We start from the raw sequence: 21,041 nt of genomic DNA, 5'->3' as shown, positions 1-21,041 counted from the left end.
TAAATTATGCATAAAATCTATTTAAAGGGCTTACTTCCAGGGACCAGTTTCATCTAAAAGGAGAAGGAAAACTTTTATACTTCATTGTGTATCTTATCACATTTGTTTGCTTTACAAAGTATATGTATTATTTTAACAACAAAAATAGAAAGAACAACAATAGTAAGTAGCACTATTTATTTCATTCTGTGTAAAAAAGAAGAGAGAAAGAAGTAAGAATTGAGAAGAACTATACACATCTATAGAAGCTCTTTTCTTTCTAGAAACACTTTTAAATATTTTAAGAATACTTTTTAGTTAGCTATAGTTATGGATGTTGAACCATGATAATGAGATAACTTTTTATTTGAAGTTGAAAAATTAAAATAATGAATCTTTTGGATGAACTCAAGGTGTGAGCCCTTCTTAATCTCAAAGAAAGTTCACAGCTTATGGTGAGACTGCCTGCATGCTCACTTGCTCAGTTGTGTCCAACTCTTTGTGACCCCATAGACTGTAGCCCACCAGGTTGCTCTGTCATGGCGTTTTCCAGGAAAGAATACTGGGGTGGGTTGCCATTTCCTATTCCAGGGGATCTTTCTGACCCAGGAATTGAAACTGCATCTCTGTGTCTCCTGCATTAGCAGGCAGATTCTTTACTGCTGTGCCACCTGGGAAGCCTGTGAGGCCTTGGTCGTGTAGATTTTTATGTTAGACAGTTCTTGCACACCATCCACAGTCCTCTTGTATTCATTTAAGCAGTGCTGCTGTGACCAGTTCCTAGCAGGTATAATCAGACAGTCAAGCTCAGGTCATGCCTAGTAATGTCTTGCCATGGGGCTTCCCCAAGTCCATGGATACCCCTAGCAAACAGCTCTGCTGTCGTGCATAAGTACCTGGAGTTAACACCTGTTGAGCAGGCCAGGAACCCTGTTTGAGCCATTGGGAGAAGTCCTTTCATCCCCTGGAGATGAAATACTCTGAGATGTATTTCAGAAGTCTCTTTAGATGGTTCTGGCAGGGCTGGACAACAGTCTCCACTAACAGTGTGCGACTGGACCAAAAATCTTATATTGGCTTTTCCTCTTTCTTGTTTCGCTCTGTTTTACAAGGCCATATTTTGTGACTATATATCTAAATGAGCTGCCAATATGCAAGCTTTTGTCTCAGGCCTGTTTTCTGGGGAATCTAGATTTATATTCCCCAATGCTACAAAATCTTTTGCCCCAATACCTAAAACTCTAGTCAGGTGTTGCCTCCATGAAAATTTATTACAAGATACTTATTTATATATTTACTATTATATAATTATTTTCTAATTGTTTATATTTTGGGAGCCTGTGACTCTTACTAGGCGTATTTGCTGTTTAGTTGCTCAACTGTGTCTGACTTTGTGACTCCATGGCCTGTAGCCCACCAGAACCCTCTGTCCATGGGATTCTCCAGGCAAGAATACTGGAGTGGGTTGCCATTTCCTCCTCCAGTGGATCTTCCCATACCAGGGATTGAAGCTGCGTCTCTTGCATTGCAGGCAGATTCTTTACCTTAAGTTCTCCATAAAATGGAGATGATAGAAGGGTAGTCAACTCTGTATTAACTCAAATCCAGATACCTAGCAGACAGAAAGTGATTTAAACCTGACCATGATATGAAACATTTGAACATTTTTCTAGCATTGCATGGCTAGAAACAATTCTATAGACATGAGAAAAATAATAGTTTATATCTATGTCATATACTATCTTGTTAGCAAGTCTACAGGAGATGAATCAAGCTGATCTTCCAGTAGAAAAAATAAAACACTTTTAAATAAGAAGAAAACAGGCCAAGAGAAAAAACACAGATGGAGTCAGACTTGCTTCTTTTTCTGAGTTTCTCAGCTCTCTCTATATTCTCAGAATCATCTGCTGCTGACAGCTTTCCTGCCACAATTTTCCCAATATGCATTTTATTCCCAAGTTAAAAAATATTTTACTCATAATTTCAGTAAAAATAAACTTCTTATTTTTATAAAATAACCAGTCATAAAGCAAAAGGAAGAAAATAAATATAAGAGATAGGCAATATTTTATTATGCAGACTCATTAAATTTAACTCATTAAATCAGAGATCTCAGCAAAATTAAGTTTTGTGCTACCACAGCCCCTCCAGCTAATGAGTGCTTCAGGTTCCTTCACAAACTGCTACTTATGTGTCAATTAAATGTTTAATCATAAAATATTATGCTGAGTAATTTGTGTGTGTGTGTGTGTGTAATCTTCAAGTTTGTGGTGTCAGATAGGCAGTACTCTGTACCTCAACCATTTTTTCTCCTGTAAGCTTTCCTTCATCTCTAGTTCTCCATTTGTAGAAGAAATATTTCCTAGTAAGCCTCATTTTTTTTTTCCTCCTGAAAGTTGTGGCCATTATTTCAAGCTTTGAAATATTCCATCTTTCACAGCCCTTGTTAATGAATTATTCAATATACTGGATTGAACAATATATATAATTGTTTAATAAATAATTTATTAGTATTTATTATAGCAGGTATCACTCTCGAGGAGTATCATTTATTTCCCTCTAGATTAGTGTTTTAAGAGTCTCCTTTTAGGGAATTCCCTGGTGATCCATTGGTTAGGGCTCTGTGCATCCACTGCAGAGGGCATGGGCTCAATCTTTAGTCAGAAAACTAAGATCCCACATGCTGCGAGGCATGGCCAAAAAAAAAAAAAAAAAAGTCTCCTCTAAATGGTAGCTATGTGGCTTCAAGGGTGTCTTTTCACTGAGCTCTGTCTTTAAATATTAGTTCTACAATATAATGACCAACCCTAGAATTTTGGGACTTTACCCTTCATACATCTTGAAAGATTTGCACTATATCCTAAATCATTGTCTGAAAGTGATAAATAATATCCTCTGAGCTTTATGAATTCCTAAGTTTGGGCACAAGATCTGAGCTCCACAAACTGTCCAAGAACTTGCCCATGACATTTCTGTGTTCCCAGAGAAGTTGCCTTTCAGAGGTCTATAGCCAATGACTTCCAGTGTAAAACTGACTTATAACTACAAGCAATAACAAAACAGTCTCAGAATTTTCTCAGTAGAGATTCTTAAGAAAACACTGGAATTAGTAGAGACAAGCAGGAGAATTGACAACAAGAATTTTTAAAAATGTGAGATTAGTTTAAAGGCATATCCACCTTTTAAGCTTAGGAGCTTCCCATTTCTCCTTTTCCACTGGAATTTCTCTAGGAATTGGGGATTATGGTTCTTGTCTATATTCCCCCTAGTTCTACAAAGAAGCAAGTCCTGTAAACCAAACATAAGTCTCTTGCAGCAGGTATAATAAATTAGTGTACTTTCCCTGACCTACTCACTCATCCTCAAATAATCTTAAACTTTTCCCCCACAACTTGACCAGCCTTGGCAAAGTGGTTGTTTTTGTTTTAGTCACTAAGTCATGTCTGACTCTTTGTGACCGTATGGACTGCAGCATGCCAGGCTCCTCTGTCCATGGGATTTCCCAAGCAAGAAAACTGGAGTGGGTTGCCATTTCCTTCTCCTGGAAAAGTGGTAGACAAGTTCTACCACTATTCTCTTCTACCAATATTCTCTTCATTTGGAAACATTCCACCTCATTTTACTTGCATTCAGTGTGTGTTGTTCAAAGTTCTTTTATGTCCATCGTCACATTCAGTTTTCCCAATTACCACGTCAGATGAAGAGAATATGTTATTTTTTCATTTAATGTGAGATTGTAGCCTTGCTTTGGAAATAGTGAGAGTAAGTTCTCCTGTGTCTTAGACTCTCAATTTAAGAATTTTGGCAGATAATTTGTAATATGATGTATTTCTTCCATGAGCTAATTCCTCAAGGAACTTCATTTATGTTGAGATTTTTTATTTTCTTACAACCAGCAGTACCAGATAATCAGACAGGTTTAGGACCATAGGTAATATTTATGGGCTCCTTTCTCCAGCACCCATATTTTGTCAATTTGTCCTGAAACTCTTTGGTTTTCACTGCATAAATAATAGGGTTGAGCATTGGAGGTACAAGGAAGTTGAGGCTGCCAAGAATGGTGTGCACATGAGGTGGAATGCCATGGCCAAAATGGTGAGCAAGAAAAGAGAAAAGTGGAGGGGTGTAATGGAGAAGCATGACACAGATGTGTGTGTGGTGCAGGTATTTACTGCTTTTTGGTGGGCTTCCTTAGAAGAGAGCCGCATTACAGCCCGGATGATCACCACATAAGATGAGGCAATAGCTGAGATGTCTACCCCAGCAACCAACAAGGCCACCACCAGACCATACACCCTGTTGACCGTGATGTCCACACACACCATCTTCACCACAGCCATGTGCTCACAGTACGTGGTGGGGATGACATGCCTGGCATGAAAGGGCATCTTCTGGAGGAGGATGGGCATGGGGAGAATGAGGAGGACAGCTCGCACTAAACTCACAAGGCCGATGAGCCCAATGCGGCTGTTGGAAAGGATGGTGGCATAGCGTAGGGGCTCACAAATGGCCACATAGCGGTCAAAGGCCATGGACATGAGGATGGCAGACTGCAAGGCAGAGATGGAGTGGAGGAAGAACAGCTGGACCAGGCAGCCCTCGAAGCTGATGTCACTCTGGTCAAACCAGAAGATGCACAACACCTTGGGGATGGTGGTTGTGGACATGCCCAGGTCCATGAGGGCCAGCATGCCAAGCATGGGCTTATGCAGGGAGCGCTCTGTGGAGATGGTGAAGAGGATGGTGCAGTTCCCCAGGATGGTGACAAACTACATGGAAGAGAAAGGAATAGAGATCCACTTGTGTTTGTCCTCCATCCCAGGACTGCCTTGGAGAAGGAAGAAACGGGGGTGGCCCTGGGAGGCATTGCAGTCAGTCATGCTGGCCCCCTGGTGGAGCACCTGAAAAGAGCAATTCAGAAACGACCTTGCCTGGATTTTAAAAAGAATCAAGATTTGCAAAGTAGAAATAAAAGTTGGAATATTAAGATACACAAAAATAATTGGGGAGGTTGGATAGAGGCAATCAAAAGGTACAAAGTTTCTGTTATAATTAGTACCAGGGATGTAATGTGCAGTATGATAAATATGTATGACAGTTAAGAATAAATCCTAAGAGTTTTTATCAAAAGGAAAAATATTTTTTCTATGTCTTTAAAATTTTGTTTATACATGAGATGACAGATATTCACAAACCTTAGTGTGATAATCATTTCATGAGGTATATAAGTTAAATTATGCTGTATTCTTTAAACTTATACAGGTGCTGTATATCAACTATATCTCAATAAAACTGAAAAAAAGAGAATATCTTCAAAACCACCACAGACTGTTTGACTTCCATTTGATCAGAATTGTAGGTTTCCACAGTGTTTTCCAAAGTTCAACACCGAAGATTCAGCACAGTTTGGATTTTCCTGCAAGCCCGCATGTGTCCATCTGGCAAGAAATTTAGACTGTTATGGTTGAAAATATCCTATGAAGCACTGACTCCCCTGTTTTCTAGACTATATTCAGATAAGCTACAATTCGTAATAACACCTTGGTATGCTAATACTGCTATTGACTTCATGCTCCTGATTCCCCTCTATGTTGCAGTCTAAAAGAACAACCTGGGACTTCAATTAAAAAATAATAATAAATGAGAAAAAAGGTGTATTTAAAGTAGCATAAAAAATAATTCTGATATGATATATATAATCAATATAATACAGTAGCACATTGTAGTATTAGAGTAGTAATAATATGGCATAAAATTAATATCTAAGAGAATATGTTTTATCATAGCTATTTTATTAAGGACAGATTGATTCATTGTTTACTACCAGAGGATGCTAAATTTTAAGAATATATTGCATCTATTTTTAATGTATTTTCACTTAAAGACTATAAGTTAAAGTATGTGAAACAAAAATAAATTCAATGAGAAATTAATAAAATATTACATAGCCCTCTCAGCAATAAGATCAAATAGGTCAACAAAAGTTTTTTAAAAATAATAAAACTTAGGTTTATAATATAATTTCCTATTCAAGAATTTAAATATATACATTTATGATGTTATATATACAGTGTAATATTATTCAACCATAAAAAAACTTGCCATTTGGGACAATGTGGATAGATTTAGAGGGTTTTTTGCTAAGTGAAATAAGTCGGACAGGGAAAGAAAACTATATATTTTTTTCACTTTTATTTGGAATATATTTGTATATTTTCAGTCATATGAGGAATCTAAAAAATTAAAAAGTAGCAAGAAATAGACTCAAAGATACAGAGAACAAACTGTTGCCAGAGGGGAGGGTGGAAGAATGGGTGAAAAAGGTGAAGGGGACCAAAAGGTACAAATTACCTGTTATAAATAAATAAGTCACAAGGATGTAATGCCTAGAACAGGGAATATAATCAATAATATTATAATAAACTTTATGTTTGTAATCTACAAAAAATTGGATAACTAGACTATAACCTGAAGCTAATACAATATTGTAAGTCAACTATAATTTTTAAAAAAAGTATTGTAAAAAAGTAAAAAAGGGACGATAAAGAAAACTTATGGTGCAGATAAGGAATATATACATTTATCAATGAGGAAAATTTTTTAAGAACATGTATCACTTTCACACAGTAAAGCAATCCACAATTATTTAAAAAATACAGATTTACTGTTCACATGGGACTCAAGGGGACCCTAGTGACTAGAAATGTATAATAATGAATAAGAATGAAACAAGGGATGAGATTTTGATCAACTGAAGCTCAGAGATGAGGCCACCAGAATGTGAATATAAAGCCCTTACTCACCTAGAGCCACTTACCTGAATGTAAGGCAATAAGAGAGTGGAAAACTAGGCCCACACACTGTCTTCAAATATGGACATGTGAATGTGTGCACATGTATGTAGGCATATCAGTAAACATCCATTTGCCTCTTGGAGAGCACATTCATCGTCTTGCATTTCTCCACTCCTCACCTTCAGGCTTTCTTCATGATGTGGCTCTTTAAGTAACCTAAGTAAAGGCCCCCATAATGCCCAGAATTAGCTCTTTTTTTTTTTACTCCCTGATTCCCCAAATGTACTCACTATGCATCACTACTATTATGTGTAACATTGACTCTGGAGGTTGCCCTGTGCTCCCAGTAGATAAAGCTGGTTGACTTTAGGGATTCTGGGAAACTTCCAGGGTTTTGCAGTCCTGGAGGAGCCTGAGAGACAGGATGTGAAGCTAAAACTTAATCTAGAACTAGATTGGGGCTTTGCAGTTTCGGTATCCCAGTGGCCCTCATTCCCATACATGTGTAGGTAGGAGAGCCAGGAAAGCTTTACTCCATGGCTGGAGTAGTCATGCTCATAAATGCAAAAGAGGTAAACCCCTGTTGTTGATATCCTGACTTTCGCTCTAACCTATTTGCAGATCAAGGGCTTTTCCATGGACACTCCTCAGGTCACTTTCTGCAACTCACATTTCCCCAGCCCTTATAGTCTCTCATGTTATTAGAGTCCCAACTTTCTGCAGTGGAAGCTGTGTGGTTGTGTCTCTAAGCAGATACATCTTTGCTGGCCTGTTTATATGCCCTGTTTATAAGCACTGGATCCAGATTTGGCCAATGTTTCTTTTCTCATGAGTCCAGAGGAAGCAAAGTATTAAAGTTCATCAAAAAGTATGCTGCCAAGTCCATCGCAAAATGCACAATGCAGAACAAAACTATCACAAAATTTCACAAAGACTAAACAGAAATAGGACTCAGAGAGCTGGATTCTAAATCCTGATGTAGTGCAAGTTCTTCCTGCAGACAGGCTCTGTAGGGCAACTTTGTTCAGAGTCAGTGTCAATAAGAGTGAAACAGTGGCAAAGGAATGTTAGTGCCAAAATAAAGGTGCTGGGTCAATCAATATATTAACAGAAAGAGTACATCAATATAAACATAGATGCACCTGCTCATAGACACATCCACACAGATTCCCCTGCAGAAGCTGTGGCTCTTCAGTACACTTCAGTTCAGTCACTCAGTCATGTCCAACTCTTTGCAACCCTGTGGACTACAGCATGCCAAGCCTCCATGTCCACCACCAACTCCCAGAATTTACTCAAACTCATGTCCATTGAGTCAGCAATGCCATCCAACCACCTAATCACCTGTCATCACCTTCTCCTTGCACCTTCAATCTTTCCCAGCATTAGGATCTTTTCCAATGAGTCAGTTCTTTGCATGAGGTGGCCAAAGTATTGGAGTTTCAGCTTTAGCATCAGTCCTTCCAATGAATATTCAGGACTGATTTCCTTTAGGATGGACTGGTTGGATCTCCTTGCAATCCAAGGAACTCTCAAGAGCCTTCTCCAACACCACAGTTCAAAAGCATCAATTCTTCGGTGCTCAGCTTTCTTTATAATCAACTCTCATATCCATACGTGACTACTGGAAAAACCATAGCTTTGACTAGAATGGACATTTGTTGGCAAAGCAATATCCTGCATTTTAATATGCCGTCTAAGTTGGTCATAACTTTTCTGCCAATGAGCAAGCGTCTTATAATATAATGGCTGCAGTCACCACCATCTGCAGTGATTTTGGAGCCCCCAAAATAAAATCTGTCACTGTTTCCAATCTTTCCCCATCTATTTCCCATGAATTGGTGGGACCAGATGCCATGATCTTTGTTTTCTGAATGTTGGGTTTTAATCCAACTTTTCCACTCTCCTTCTTCACTTCCATCAAAAGGCTTTTTAGTTCTTTGCTTTGTGCCATAAGGGTGGTGTCATCTGCATATCTGAGGTTATTGCTATTTCTCCCAGCAATCTTGACTCCAGCTTGTGCTTCATCCAGTCCAGCATGATGTACTTTGTATCTAAGTTAAATAAGCAGGGTGACAAGATACAGCCTTAATGTACTCCTTTCCCTATTTGGAACCAGTCTGTTGTTCCATGTCCAGTTCTAACTGTTGCTTCCTGACCTGCATACAGATTTCTCAGGAGGCAGGTCAGGTGGTCTGTTATTCCCATCTCTTGAAGAATTTTCCACAGTTTGTTGTGATCCACATAGTCAAAAATTTTGGCATAGTCAATAAAGCATCAGTAGATGTTTTTCTGGAACTTTCCTCCTTTTTTGAGAGTTCATTGCCATGATCCAACAGATGTTGGCAATTTAATCTCTGGTTCCTCTGTCTTTTCTAAATCCTGCTTGAACATCTGGAAGTTCATAGTTCACATAATGTTGAAGCCTGGATTGGAGAATTTTGAGCACTATTTTACTAGTGTGTGAGATGAGTGTAATTGTGCGGTAGTTTGAGCATTCTTTGATATTGCCGTTCTTTGGAATTGGAATGAAAACTGACCTTTGCCAGTCCTGTGGCTGCTGCTGAGTTTTCCAAATTTCCTGGCATATTGAGTGCAACATTTTCACAGCATCATCTTTTAGAATTTTAAATAGCTCAACTGGAATTCCATCACTCCGCTAGCTTTGTTCATAGTGATGCTTCCTAAGGCTCACTTGAGTTTGCATTCCAGGATGTCTGGCTCTAGGTGAGTGATCACACCATTGTGATTATCTGGGTCATGAAAATTATTTTTGGATAGTTCTTCTGAGTATTTTTGTTACCTCTTCTTATATCTTCTGCTTCTGTTAGGTCCATACCATTTTTGTCCTTTATTGCACCCATCTTTGCATGAAATGTTCCCTTGGTATCTCTAATTTTCTTGAAGAGATCTCTAGTCTTTCCCATCCTATTGCTTTCCTCTGTGTCTTTGCACTGATCACTGAGGAAGGGTTTCTTATCTCTCCTTGCTATTCTTTGGAACTCTGCATTCAAATGGATGTATCTTCTTTTTCTCTTTTGCTTTTCCCTTCTCTTCTTTTCACAACTATTTTAAGGCCTCCTCAGACAGCCATTTTGCTTTTTTGCATTTCTTTTTCTTGGGCATGGTCTTGATCCCTGTCTCCTGTACAATGTCACGAACCTCCGTCCATAGTTCATTAGGCACTCTGTCTATCAGATCTAGTCCCTTAAATCTATTTCTCATTTCCACTGTATAATCGTAAGGGATTTTATTTAGGTCATACCTGAATGGTCTAGTGTTTTCCCTACTTTATTCAATTTAGTTCTGAATTTGGTAAGAAGGAGTTCATGATCTGAGCCACAGTCAGCTCCCAGTCTTGTTTTTGCTGACTGTATAGAGCCTCTTCATTTTTGGCTGCAAAGAATATAATCAATCTGATTTCAGTATTGGCCACCTGGTGATGTCCATGTGTAGAGTCTTCTCTTCTGTTATTGGAAGAGGGTGTTTGCTATGACCAGTGCATTCTCTTGGCAAAACTCTATTAGCCTTTGCCCTGCTTCATTCTGTACTCCATGGCCAAATTTGCCAGGTGTTTCTTGACTTCCTACTTTTGCATTCCAGTCCTCTGTAATGAAAAGGACATCTTTTTTGGGTGTTAGTTCTAGAAGGTCTTGTAGGTCTTCATAGAATCATTCAGCTTCTTCAGCTTTACTGGTCGGGGCATAGACTTAGATTACTGTGATATTGAATGGTTTGCCTTGGAAAGGAACAGAGATCACTTGTTTTTGAGATTGCGCCCAAGTCCTTCATTTCAGACTCATTTGTTGACTCTGATGGCTACTTCATTTCTTCTAAGGAATTCTTGCCCACAGTAGTAGATATAATGGTCATATGAGATAAATTCACCCATTCCAGTCCATTTTAGTTCGCTGATTCCTAAAATGTTCATGTTCACTCTTGCCATCTCCTGTTTGACCACTTCCAATTTGCTTTGATTCATGGACCTGACTTTCCAGGTTCCTGTGTAATATTGCTCTTAGAGAATCGGAACTGGCTTCCATCACCTGTCACATCCACAACTGGGTGTTGTTTTTGCTTTGGCTCTGTCTCTTCATTCTTTCTTGGATTATTTCTCCACTGATCTCCAGTAGCATACTGGGTGCCTATTGACCTGGCAAGCTCATCTTTTGGTGTCCTATCTTTTTGCCTTTTCACACTGTTCATGGGGTTCTCAAGGCAAGAATACTGAAGTGGCTTGCCATTCCCTGCTCCAGTGGACCACGTTTTATCAGAACTCTCCACCATGACCCATGCATCTTGGGTGACCCTACATGGCATGGCTCATAGTTTCACTGAGTTAGACAAGGCTGTGGTCCTTGTGATTAAATTGGTTAGTTTTCTGTGATGGTGGTTTTCATTCTGTCTGCCCCTGATGAAGAAGGATAAGAGGCTTATGTAAGCTTCCTGATGGGAGAGACTGAGGGGAAAACTGGGTCTTGTTCTGATGGTCAGGGCCATGCTCAGTAAACCTTTAATCCAATTTTTTGTTGAAAGGTGGGGCTGTGTTCCCTCCCTGTTATTTGACCTGAGGGGGGCAAAGAGTGGGGGTAATGAAGACAATGGTGACCTCCTTTAAAATGTCCCATGCAGGCTCCACTACACTCAGTGCCCCCAACCCTGCATCAGGCCACTGCCAACCCAAGCCTCCACCAGAGACTCCTGGACACTCATGGGAAAGTCTGGGTCAGTCTTTTGTGGGGTCACCGATCCTTTCTCCTGGGTCCTGGTGCACATAGGTTCTGTTTGTACCCTCGAAAAGTCTGTTCCCTCAGTCCTGTGTAAGTTCTAGCAGCTCTATGGTGGAGTTAATGGCAACCTCCTCCAAGAGGGCTTTTGCTATACCCAGGTCTACTGCACCCAGAGCCCCTGCCCCTGCAGCAGTCCACTGCTGACCCATACCTCTTCAAGAGACACTCACATACAGTTCTGTCTCAGTCTCTGTGAGGTCTCTGGGTCCTGACATGTACAAGGTATGTTTGAGCACTCTGAGCATCTCTGGTGGGTATGGGGTTTGATTCTAACTGTGATTTTGCCCCTCCTACCATTTGCTGGGGCTTCTCCTTTGTCCTTGGATGTGGGGTATCACTTCACAATCACTCCAGTGCCTCACAGCTGCTGCTCAAGCGCCAGGCAGCTGCTGTGGCTCTAATAACAGGCAAAAATTCTGGGCTCAGTCATTTGCTTTTCTCACTGTTCCAAGTTGGCCCTGAGGGGCTATAATGACAAGTAACAAGAAAAAAAATCATTTCTTCCTAGTCCTCCTTCCCATTATTTTATCTTTGGTCCTGTCAAATACATGAAAGCTACTAAAGAAACTTTTCTTGCATAATATGTCCCCAATTCTATCAAGCACCTTCTGTTATTGACCAGAGGATCCTCATTTTAATCAAAACTTTTAACCTTAACTTTCTGGACAATCATTCCCATCTGATTTCTCTCCAGATCCTATATGCCTCTCACTAACATCATATATGGCAAATAGTAGGTAGTTTAGTTTTGCTAAGTCATGTCCTACTCTTGCAATCCCAAGGAATGAAGACTGCCAGGCTCCTCTGTCCATGGGATTCCCCAAACAAGAATATTAAAGTGGGTTGCCATTTCTGTCTCCAGGGATCTTCCTGACCCAAGGACTGAACCCAAGTTTCCTGCATTGCCAGCAGTCTCCTGCATTGCAGGCAACTTCTTTACCTACTGAGCCACAAGGTAAGCCCAAATAGTGGGCATATATAAATGTCAAATGAATGAATAAGCAGATGAATCAGCTCATTTTAATATGAACTTAAAATGTATCCTATTTCATAAGATTTCACATGTTTTTGTTTGTGTCTGTTTGTGTCTTGTGTCTATAAACACCAAAAGCATGCCTATGTTTGAAGACTGTAACTTCTCCTTAAATGAATTTGTACATTCAAGGCAAAATTCACATAAGTTTTTATCTACTTTGCTTGAAATTTTGGCAAAATGACTCTGAAATTAAATGGGAAAAACAAATATCTGAAGATAATAATTTAACAGAGGGGAGCTGATTCTACTAGAAATTAAAATGCATTATAAAACTCTTTACTTTGAACAATTAGGTTATGGTTTAGAAATAAATAACTGGGCAAAAGGCATCAACATAGATGTCCAAGTGTATAATGTCTATTATGCAACTATGGTAATATCTCAAAACACTGAAGAAAAGCTAGATTCTAGATAACATAATTAATAATTAAATGTATGTTTTCAGATGACTTATGATGTTATCATGCCTACCAATGTCAAATCTAGGTTTTTTTTTTTTTTCAGTCTACTTTGGACACACAAAGCTTATAAAGAACAATATAGAATACATTCTTATATTCACTATGTAGATTAAGAAACAAAGTGCTACAAAATTATTAAGAGCCTCCTGTGCAGTCTATTCATGTAATATTTGTTTTACTTTTATTCTTCAGAGTTGAATTATATCATACCATTTCCATAACATTTTATATATTTTATTTTCACTACTTAAGTATGAATCCTTAGTTAATTCATAATATTTTAAAGCATATTTTAAACTTTATATAGATGGTGTTATGCCATACCATTTTTCTGAATTTTAATTTTTTATCATTTGTGAGATTTTATTTGTGAGATACACATATGTTTATGCAGGTATAACATTTTATTTGTGGGATACAATTATGTTTCTGCATGTATGTCTAGAGAAATATTTATTATGCAAAAAAGCAAAATGGCTGTCTTGGGAGGCCTTACAAATAGCTATGAAAAAAGAGAAGTGAAAAGCAAAGGAGAAAAGGAAAGATATACGCATCTGAATGCAGAGTTCCAAAGAATAGCAAGGAGAGATAAGAAAGCCTTCCTCAGCGACCAATGCAAAGAAATAGACAAAAACAACAGAATGGAAATGACTAAAGATCTCTTCAAGAAAATTAGAGATCCCAAGGGAACATTTCATGCAAAGATGAGCTCGATAAAGGACAAAAATGGTATGGACCTAACAGAAGCAGAAGATATTAAGAAGAGGTGGCAAGAATACACTGAAGAACTGTACAAAAAGATCTTCACAACCAAGATAAACACGATTGTGTGATCACTCACCTAGAGCCAGACATTCTAGAATGTGAAGTCAAGTGGGCCTTAGAAATCATCACTATGAACAAGGCTAGTGGAGGTGATGGAATTCCAGTTGAGCTATTCCAAATCCTAAAAGATGATGCTGTGAAAGTGCTGCACTCAATATGCCAGCAAATTTGAAAAACTCAGCAGAGGCCACAGGACTGGAAAAGGTCAGTTTTCATTCCAATCCCAAAGAAAGGCAATGCCAAAGAATGCTCAAACTACCACACAATTGCACTCATCTCACAGGCTAGTAAAGTAATGCTCAAAATTATCCAAGCCACGCTTCAGCAATACATGAACCTTAAACTTCCAGATGTTCAAGCTGGTTTTAGAAAAGGCAGAGGAACCAGAGATCAAATTGCCAACATCCACTGGATCATGGAAAAAGCAAGAGAGTTCCAGATAAACATCTATTTCTGCTTTATTAACTATGCCAAAGCCTTTGACTGTGTGGATCACAATAAACTGTGGAAAATTCTGAAAGAGATGGGAATATCAGACCACCTGACCTCCTTCTCGAGAAATCTGTATGCAGGTCAGGAAGCAACAGTTAGAACTGGACATGTGCCGAGGTCCAGTCCCAGCTGATTCAGAGAGTTTGAAGGGGAGACAGCTTTGGCAATCAGGAAACAATAGCTTTAATTAAATATTAATTAGAGATATAAAGAGTAATAGAATGAGGATAGCTCAGTAGGAAAATTCAGTGGAGAAAAGAGGCTGAGTAGCTTGGTTTACGCAGGAGACCAATAAAACTTCAAGAGAAGAAGCTTGCACCACTTACGTAGGCCACAGGCGTCCTTCCATTCTCCCAAAGGAGAGGAGACACTGAGGCCTCCCCAGTCGGATCTTAGAAGCCCAGGCAAAATTAATAAGCTTGGCGGGCTCTGTGCTCCAGATGGAAACTCAGCCAGAGTTTGAGAGAGAGAAGGACATGGGGAGACCAGTCTTTTGAGGAACTGATCCCATTTTTTATTTGTCCAGGGTCTGTTTTTATACACTGTTATACAAAAGTCACACGGGGTCAGCAGTCCTGACTTTTATTAAAGTCAAGTGCTTCATACAAATGTATACAGAGGTCTTAGGGGTTTTACATCATCTTCTGGCCAGGGGGGCCTGCTGACAATTTATGACTCTTTCCTTGTGACAATGGTCAGTCAATACTTATTTATCCAGAGGTGATTATTCTTAAAACAGACGCCACCCAAATAAAGTTACATTCCTATAGGGTTAGGGTGTAGTGGGTTTTAATTAAGGAAAGAATTTACTTAGCCTGAGGTCTAACGTGATTAATATCAAAGGTTAATACTTATTTCTTCTATATATTCATTAATGTGTATAAGGGCATGGGATGTGGAGACTTAGCAGTGAACATTGGCTCAACAAATGAAAAACCCTTCATCAATACAATTTCTAATCAGCCCACTCTACTATACTAAGAGTTTTCTAACTTCTCTAAAGAACCTGTTTTTAGAAGGTTTAAAGCATCTAGTGCCTCTCACGGTTGGGAGGCTGTGAGCAATCACATGTGGCCGGACAAGCCTGTCAGGCAGGCTAGAGAACCTTCAGAGGAGTTTGTAGGTTGAAACACTCCTATCATGCCCAGGAATTATTATTAACTGGAGCTCTAAGTTAACTCCTTCTCCAAAAGAGGTGGTTGGGGACAGCCCCCTGTAAAGTCAGAGGTGTAGGTGAGAACACAAAGTAGTAAAGTAGGCAGGCTCTGGATTTGGGGGTAGATGGATGAGAATTTCCAGGGGGACTCCTGAGGCTCGATCCCGCCTTTGCATATGCCGAGCCTCCTTCCTTATGACCTTTGCCATGGATGGAGGTCCTCACACTGGCTCCCCGCAGACATGGAACAACAGACTGGTTCCAAATAGGAAAAGGAGTATGTCAAGGCTGTATATTGTCACCTTGCATCTTTAACTTATATGCAGAGTACATCATGAGAAACTCTGAGCTAGAAGAAGCACAGCTGGAATCAAGATTTTCAGGAGAAATATCAATAACCTCAGATATGCAGATGACACCACCATTATGGCAGAAAGTGAAGAGGAACTCAAAAGCCTCTTGATGAAAGTGAAAGAGGAGAGTGAAAATGTTGGCTTCAAGCCCAACATTCAGAAAACTAAGATCATGGCATCTGGTCCCATCACTTCATGGGAAATAGATGGGGAAACAGTGGAAACAGTGTCAGACTTTATTTTGGGGGGCTCCAAAATCACTGCAGATGGTGATTGCAGCCATGAAGTTAAAAGACGCATACTCCTTGGAAGAAAAGTTATGACCAACCTAGGCAGCATATTCAAAAGCAGAGACATTACTTTGCCAACAAAGGTCCATCTAGTCAAGGCTATGGTTTTTCTGGTGGTCATGTATGGATGTTAAAGTTGGTTGTGAAGAAAGCTGAGTGCAGAAGAATTGATGCTTTTGAACTGTGGTGTTGGAGAAGACTCTTGAGAGTCCCTTGCACTGCAAGAAGATCCAGGCAGTCCATCCTAAAGGAGATCAGTCCTGGGTGTTCTTTGGAAGGACTGATGCTAAAGCTGAAACTCAAATACTTTGGCCACCTCATGTGAAGAGTTGACTCATTGGAAAAGACTCTGATGCACGGAGGGATTGGGGGCAGCAAGAGAAGGGGACGACAGAGGATGAGATGGCTGGATGGCATCACCGACTCAATGGACATGAGTTTGGGTGCACTCCTGGAGTTGGTGATGGACAGGGAGGCCAGGCGTGCTGCAATTCATGGGGTCACAAAGAGTTAGACACGATTGAGTGACTGAACTGAACTGATAAGTCTTTTATTACTACTATATACATCTATATGCTCCTCCTATGTTTTATTTTGGAGAAGGCAATGGCACCCCACTCTAGTACTCTTGCCTGGAAAATCCCATGGACGGAGGAGCCTGATAGGCTGCAGTCCATGGGGTCTCTAGGAGTTGCACACGACTGAGTGACTTCTCTTTCACTTTTCACTTTCCTGCATTGGAGAAGGAAACGGCAACCCACTCCAGTGTTCTTGCCTGGAGAATCCCAGGGACAGGGGACCTTGGTGGGCTGCCGTCTCTGGGGTCCCACAGGGTCGGACACGACTGAAGCGACTTAGCAGCAGCAGCAGCATGTTTTATTTAGTTAAGATACCACATTTAATTCATTCCTTTGTTTGAATGAAAAAATTGTATTTAATTAATTCATTTTTCTTTGATGAGCATTTAGGTGGTTTATAATTATTTGTAAATATAATACTGTTATTAATATTCTAATATGAGGCTATCTTGCTTACTTGTGAAGTGTGCCTCAAGTGCTTATATTTGGAGTGAAATTCCCTGGGTGTAGAATATCTCTAACTTTTCTAAAGATTAATAAATTGATTTTGAAAGTAGTTGACCCATATTTAGCATCCCATCAGCTGTGATTCCTATTTCTCTATATTAACAGTTAGTGAGGATATAGAGATGATAGTGTTTCTACTTCTTAACATTGACACTAATTGTCAGTATTATTTGATTCAGTTCAGTTCAGTTCTGCTCAGCTGTGTCCGACTCTTTGTTCGTAGTGATGCTTTCTAAGGCCCACTTGACTTCACATTCTAGGATGTCTGGCTCTAGGTGAGTGATCACACCATCATGATTATCTGGATTGTGAAGATCTTTTTTGTACAGTTCTTCTGTGTATTCTTGCCACCTCTTCTTAATATCTTCTGCTTCTATTAGGTCCCTAACATTTCTGTCCTTTACTGAGCCCATCTTTGCATGAAATGTTCCCTTGGGATCTCTAATTTTTTGAAGAGATCTCTAGTCCTTCCCATTCTATTGTTTTCCTCATTTCTTTGCATTGATAGCTGAGGAAGGCTTTCTTATCTCTCCTCGCTATTCTTTGGAACCCTGCATTCAGATGTTTATATCTTTCCTTTTCTCCTTTGCTTTTCACTTCTCTTCTTTTCACAGCTATTTGTAAGGCCTCCTCAGGCATCCGGTTTGCTTTTTTGCATTTCTTTTTCTTGGGGATGGTCTTGCTGCCTGTCTCCTGTACAATGTCACAAACCTCCATCCATAGTTCATCAGGCGCTCTATCAGATCTAGTCCCTTTGATTATGGAATTATTTTGTTTTAATTTTATTAATCTGAGAAGTGTGAAAGTGGTTCTAACTAAATCACTTTATTTACCAGATGGTTGAGGAAATTTTGATATATTATATTTAATATATTTAAAACTCTTTATGTTCAAAGGCTCATGTGGGTATCCCTGGTTGGCAGTACCTTGTATATTGTCACAAATGGTGACCAAGAGGAAGTAGTACTCTTAAAAGTTCCTTGGACTGTGAGGAGATTAAACCAGTCAATCCTAAAGGAAATCAACCTTGAATATTCATTGGAAGGATTGATGCTGAAGCCGAAGTTCCAATACTTTGGCCACCTGATGTGAAGATCTGACTCATTTGAAAAGACAGTGATGCTGGAAACATTGAGGGGAGGAGGAGAAGGGGCCAACAGGGAATGAGATTGTTGGATGGCATAGGCAGCTCAAGGGACAAGTGTTTGAGCAAACTCCAGGACATAGTGGAGGACATGGAAGCCTGGTCTGCTGCAGTCTATGGGGTTGCAAAGAGTTGGACATGACTTAGCAACTGAACAACAATGATTTCACAGGGAAAAGATGACTAAAACTCCCCATATGGACTCTTCCTGGACTCTGTTCTGTGTATCTTCTACTTCTATTGTTTTACTCTATACCTTCTTGTTATAATAAAATTTTAATCATAAGTATTTGTTTCTAAGTTTTCATGATTTCTCTAGAAGAGTATTGAACATGAGGGTAATCATTGTGACCCCCCAACTTTTAGTCAGCTTGGGGAACCTGAACTAGCTGATGACATCTGAAGTGAGAGTGATCTTGTGGGAATTACTCTCTCAGGACTTACAGTTTGGCCAATTCTAGATAACTATAAACACTTGGTAGAGAAACATTTTCTTAGTCATATTAGGCTAAATTAACCATAAGGAAAAATTTTAATGTAAATCATGGTATCTGTTATTTACTGTTGATAACAAACCACTTCAAAACTAGTTGTTGAAGACTTCCACGGTGGTACAGTGGATGGGAGTCCACCTGCCAGCACAGGGGACATGGTTTTGATCTCTGGTCCAGGAAGATTCCACATGCCATGGAGCAACTATGCCCATGTGCCACAACAACTGAAGGCCATGTACATTAAAGCTTATTCTCTGCAACAAGAGAAACCACTGCAATGAGAGACCCATGCACTGCAATGAAGAGTATCCCCTACTCACCTCAACTAGAGAAAGCCTGCATGTAGTAATGAAGTACCAGTGCAACCAGATAAATAAATAAATTTTAGTGAAAACTAGTAGCAGAAACCAGCAATTTTATTTTGCTTACAAATCTGACTTTTTAGTCAGTGCTCAGAGGGACCCTTTGTTTCTGCTCCTGTAGGTACTGGCTGGGGCATTTGAAGGCTAGTTCAATTTGCTATCAGACAGAATGCTTAAATCATCTAAATACTGACTTACTCCGAAGTCTGGTGTCTGGGCTGAATGAATATAAATAGGTAAGGGCCTGAAGAGCTAGGAAGCCTCATTAATTTCTCTCCATCTATATGTGATATCATGGCAGCTTCAAGGAAGCTGGAATGCTTACACATAAGTGAGAGAGAGAAGAAGGAAAAAGAGATGGAGGAGGAAGAGATGAAAAGGATAAGGGAAGGAAGGCAAAGCTCACGCAGAGAGGCGAGAACAAGTCTGTATTTCCTTCTATAACCTAGATTCAAAAGTTCACATTAGTCATTTCCAACACATAATATAAATATTATGATCAATCATAAAACATCATGCTGAGTAATTTGTGGGTCTTTTTTTACCTATATGTTTGCGGGTGGGGTAGATACCTACTCTTGGTATGCGTTAGAGATAGGCAGCACTTAACCATTATTGCTTCTGCAAGTTTTCTCCATTTATAGAAGACACACTTCCTACACAATCCATAATTTTATTTTTTCTCCTTATGGTTGCACCCATTATTTCAAGCTTTGAAATATGCCTCCTTTCTCAGACCTTGTTATTGAATTATTCAGTATATTGGAAGCCTTTATTATTATTTATTGTAGCTGCTACTACACGGGAGAAGTTTTTCATTCCCCTGTAGTTTAAGTATCATGACTCTCCTTTAAACAGTGGCCATCTTGACCCTATGGTGGGTATTCTTTTTCACCAAATTCTGCCTTCATAGATTGGTTCTACAATATGATGACAAATCCTAGAATCATTTTGGTTTCATCCTTCATGCATCTTTAATTATTTGCAGAATATCCATAATCATTGTCTAGAAGTCTTAAACAATAACTTCTAAACTGAATGAATTCCCATATCCGAGCAGAGGATCAGAGCTCCAGAAGCTGCTTCAAGTTCTTGTTCATGACTTCCTCCCATATTCCAAGAGAAATTGCCTTGTAGATGTCTTTAGCCAAAGGTGTCCAGTATAAAACCAATTTTTATAACTGTAACCATCAACAGAATTTCTCAAAATTCTTTCTTTTTAAGAGATTCTGACAGACACTGGAATTAGTTGAAAAGGGTAGGAGAGTTGACTTGAGGAATTAAAATATAAAATTAATTAAAATACATATGAACCTTTTAAAATTATAATTTTCCCATTTTTCACTATCTGTTCGAATTTCTCTGTTAATTGGAGATGATATTCACTGCCCAAATTGCCTAGTTCTTCAAGGAAGCAACAATTCTTGATGCCCAAATGTAAGCCTTCTGCAGCGGGGATAATAAAATAATGACCCTAAATGCAATTTAGAACTTTCCCTGTTCCTTCTCACTCACCTCAAGCTTTCACCACTTTCTATTGCTCCTTAAACACACAGATATATTACACCTTAGCCTTGATGTGACAAAGTAGTGAGCAAGTTATTGTTTGCTCTTATGTTCTTATGGAAACATAACAGCCTATTTTATGTGTACAGTATGTTACTGTTCCAAGTGCTTGTTCTTACATGTATGACCACATATAATTTGCCCAACACGTATGTCTGTTATGGAAGAATATATCATTATTTTTATTTAACAGAGGATAACTGCCTTGCTTTGA

General features: G+C 39.3%; 1 pseudogene; it reads right to left on the bottom strand.

Annotated features, from left to right (window-relative positions):
* Window positions 1-3,888: 3,888 nt before the first annotated feature.
* On the bottom strand, window positions 3,889-20,374 carry LOC133260971 (olfactory receptor 52E4-like; annotated as a pseudogene).
* Window positions 20,375-21,041: the final 667 nt, after the last annotated feature.

This window comes from Bos javanicus, chromosome 15, assembly GCF_032452875.1.
Source record: "Bos javanicus breed banteng chromosome 15, ARS-OSU_banteng_1.0, whole genome shotgun sequence".
Taxonomy (NCBI): domain Eukaryota; kingdom Metazoa; phylum Chordata; class Mammalia; order Artiodactyla; family Bovidae; genus Bos; species Bos javanicus.
This window is presented reverse-complemented; position numbering and strand designations above follow the sequence as displayed.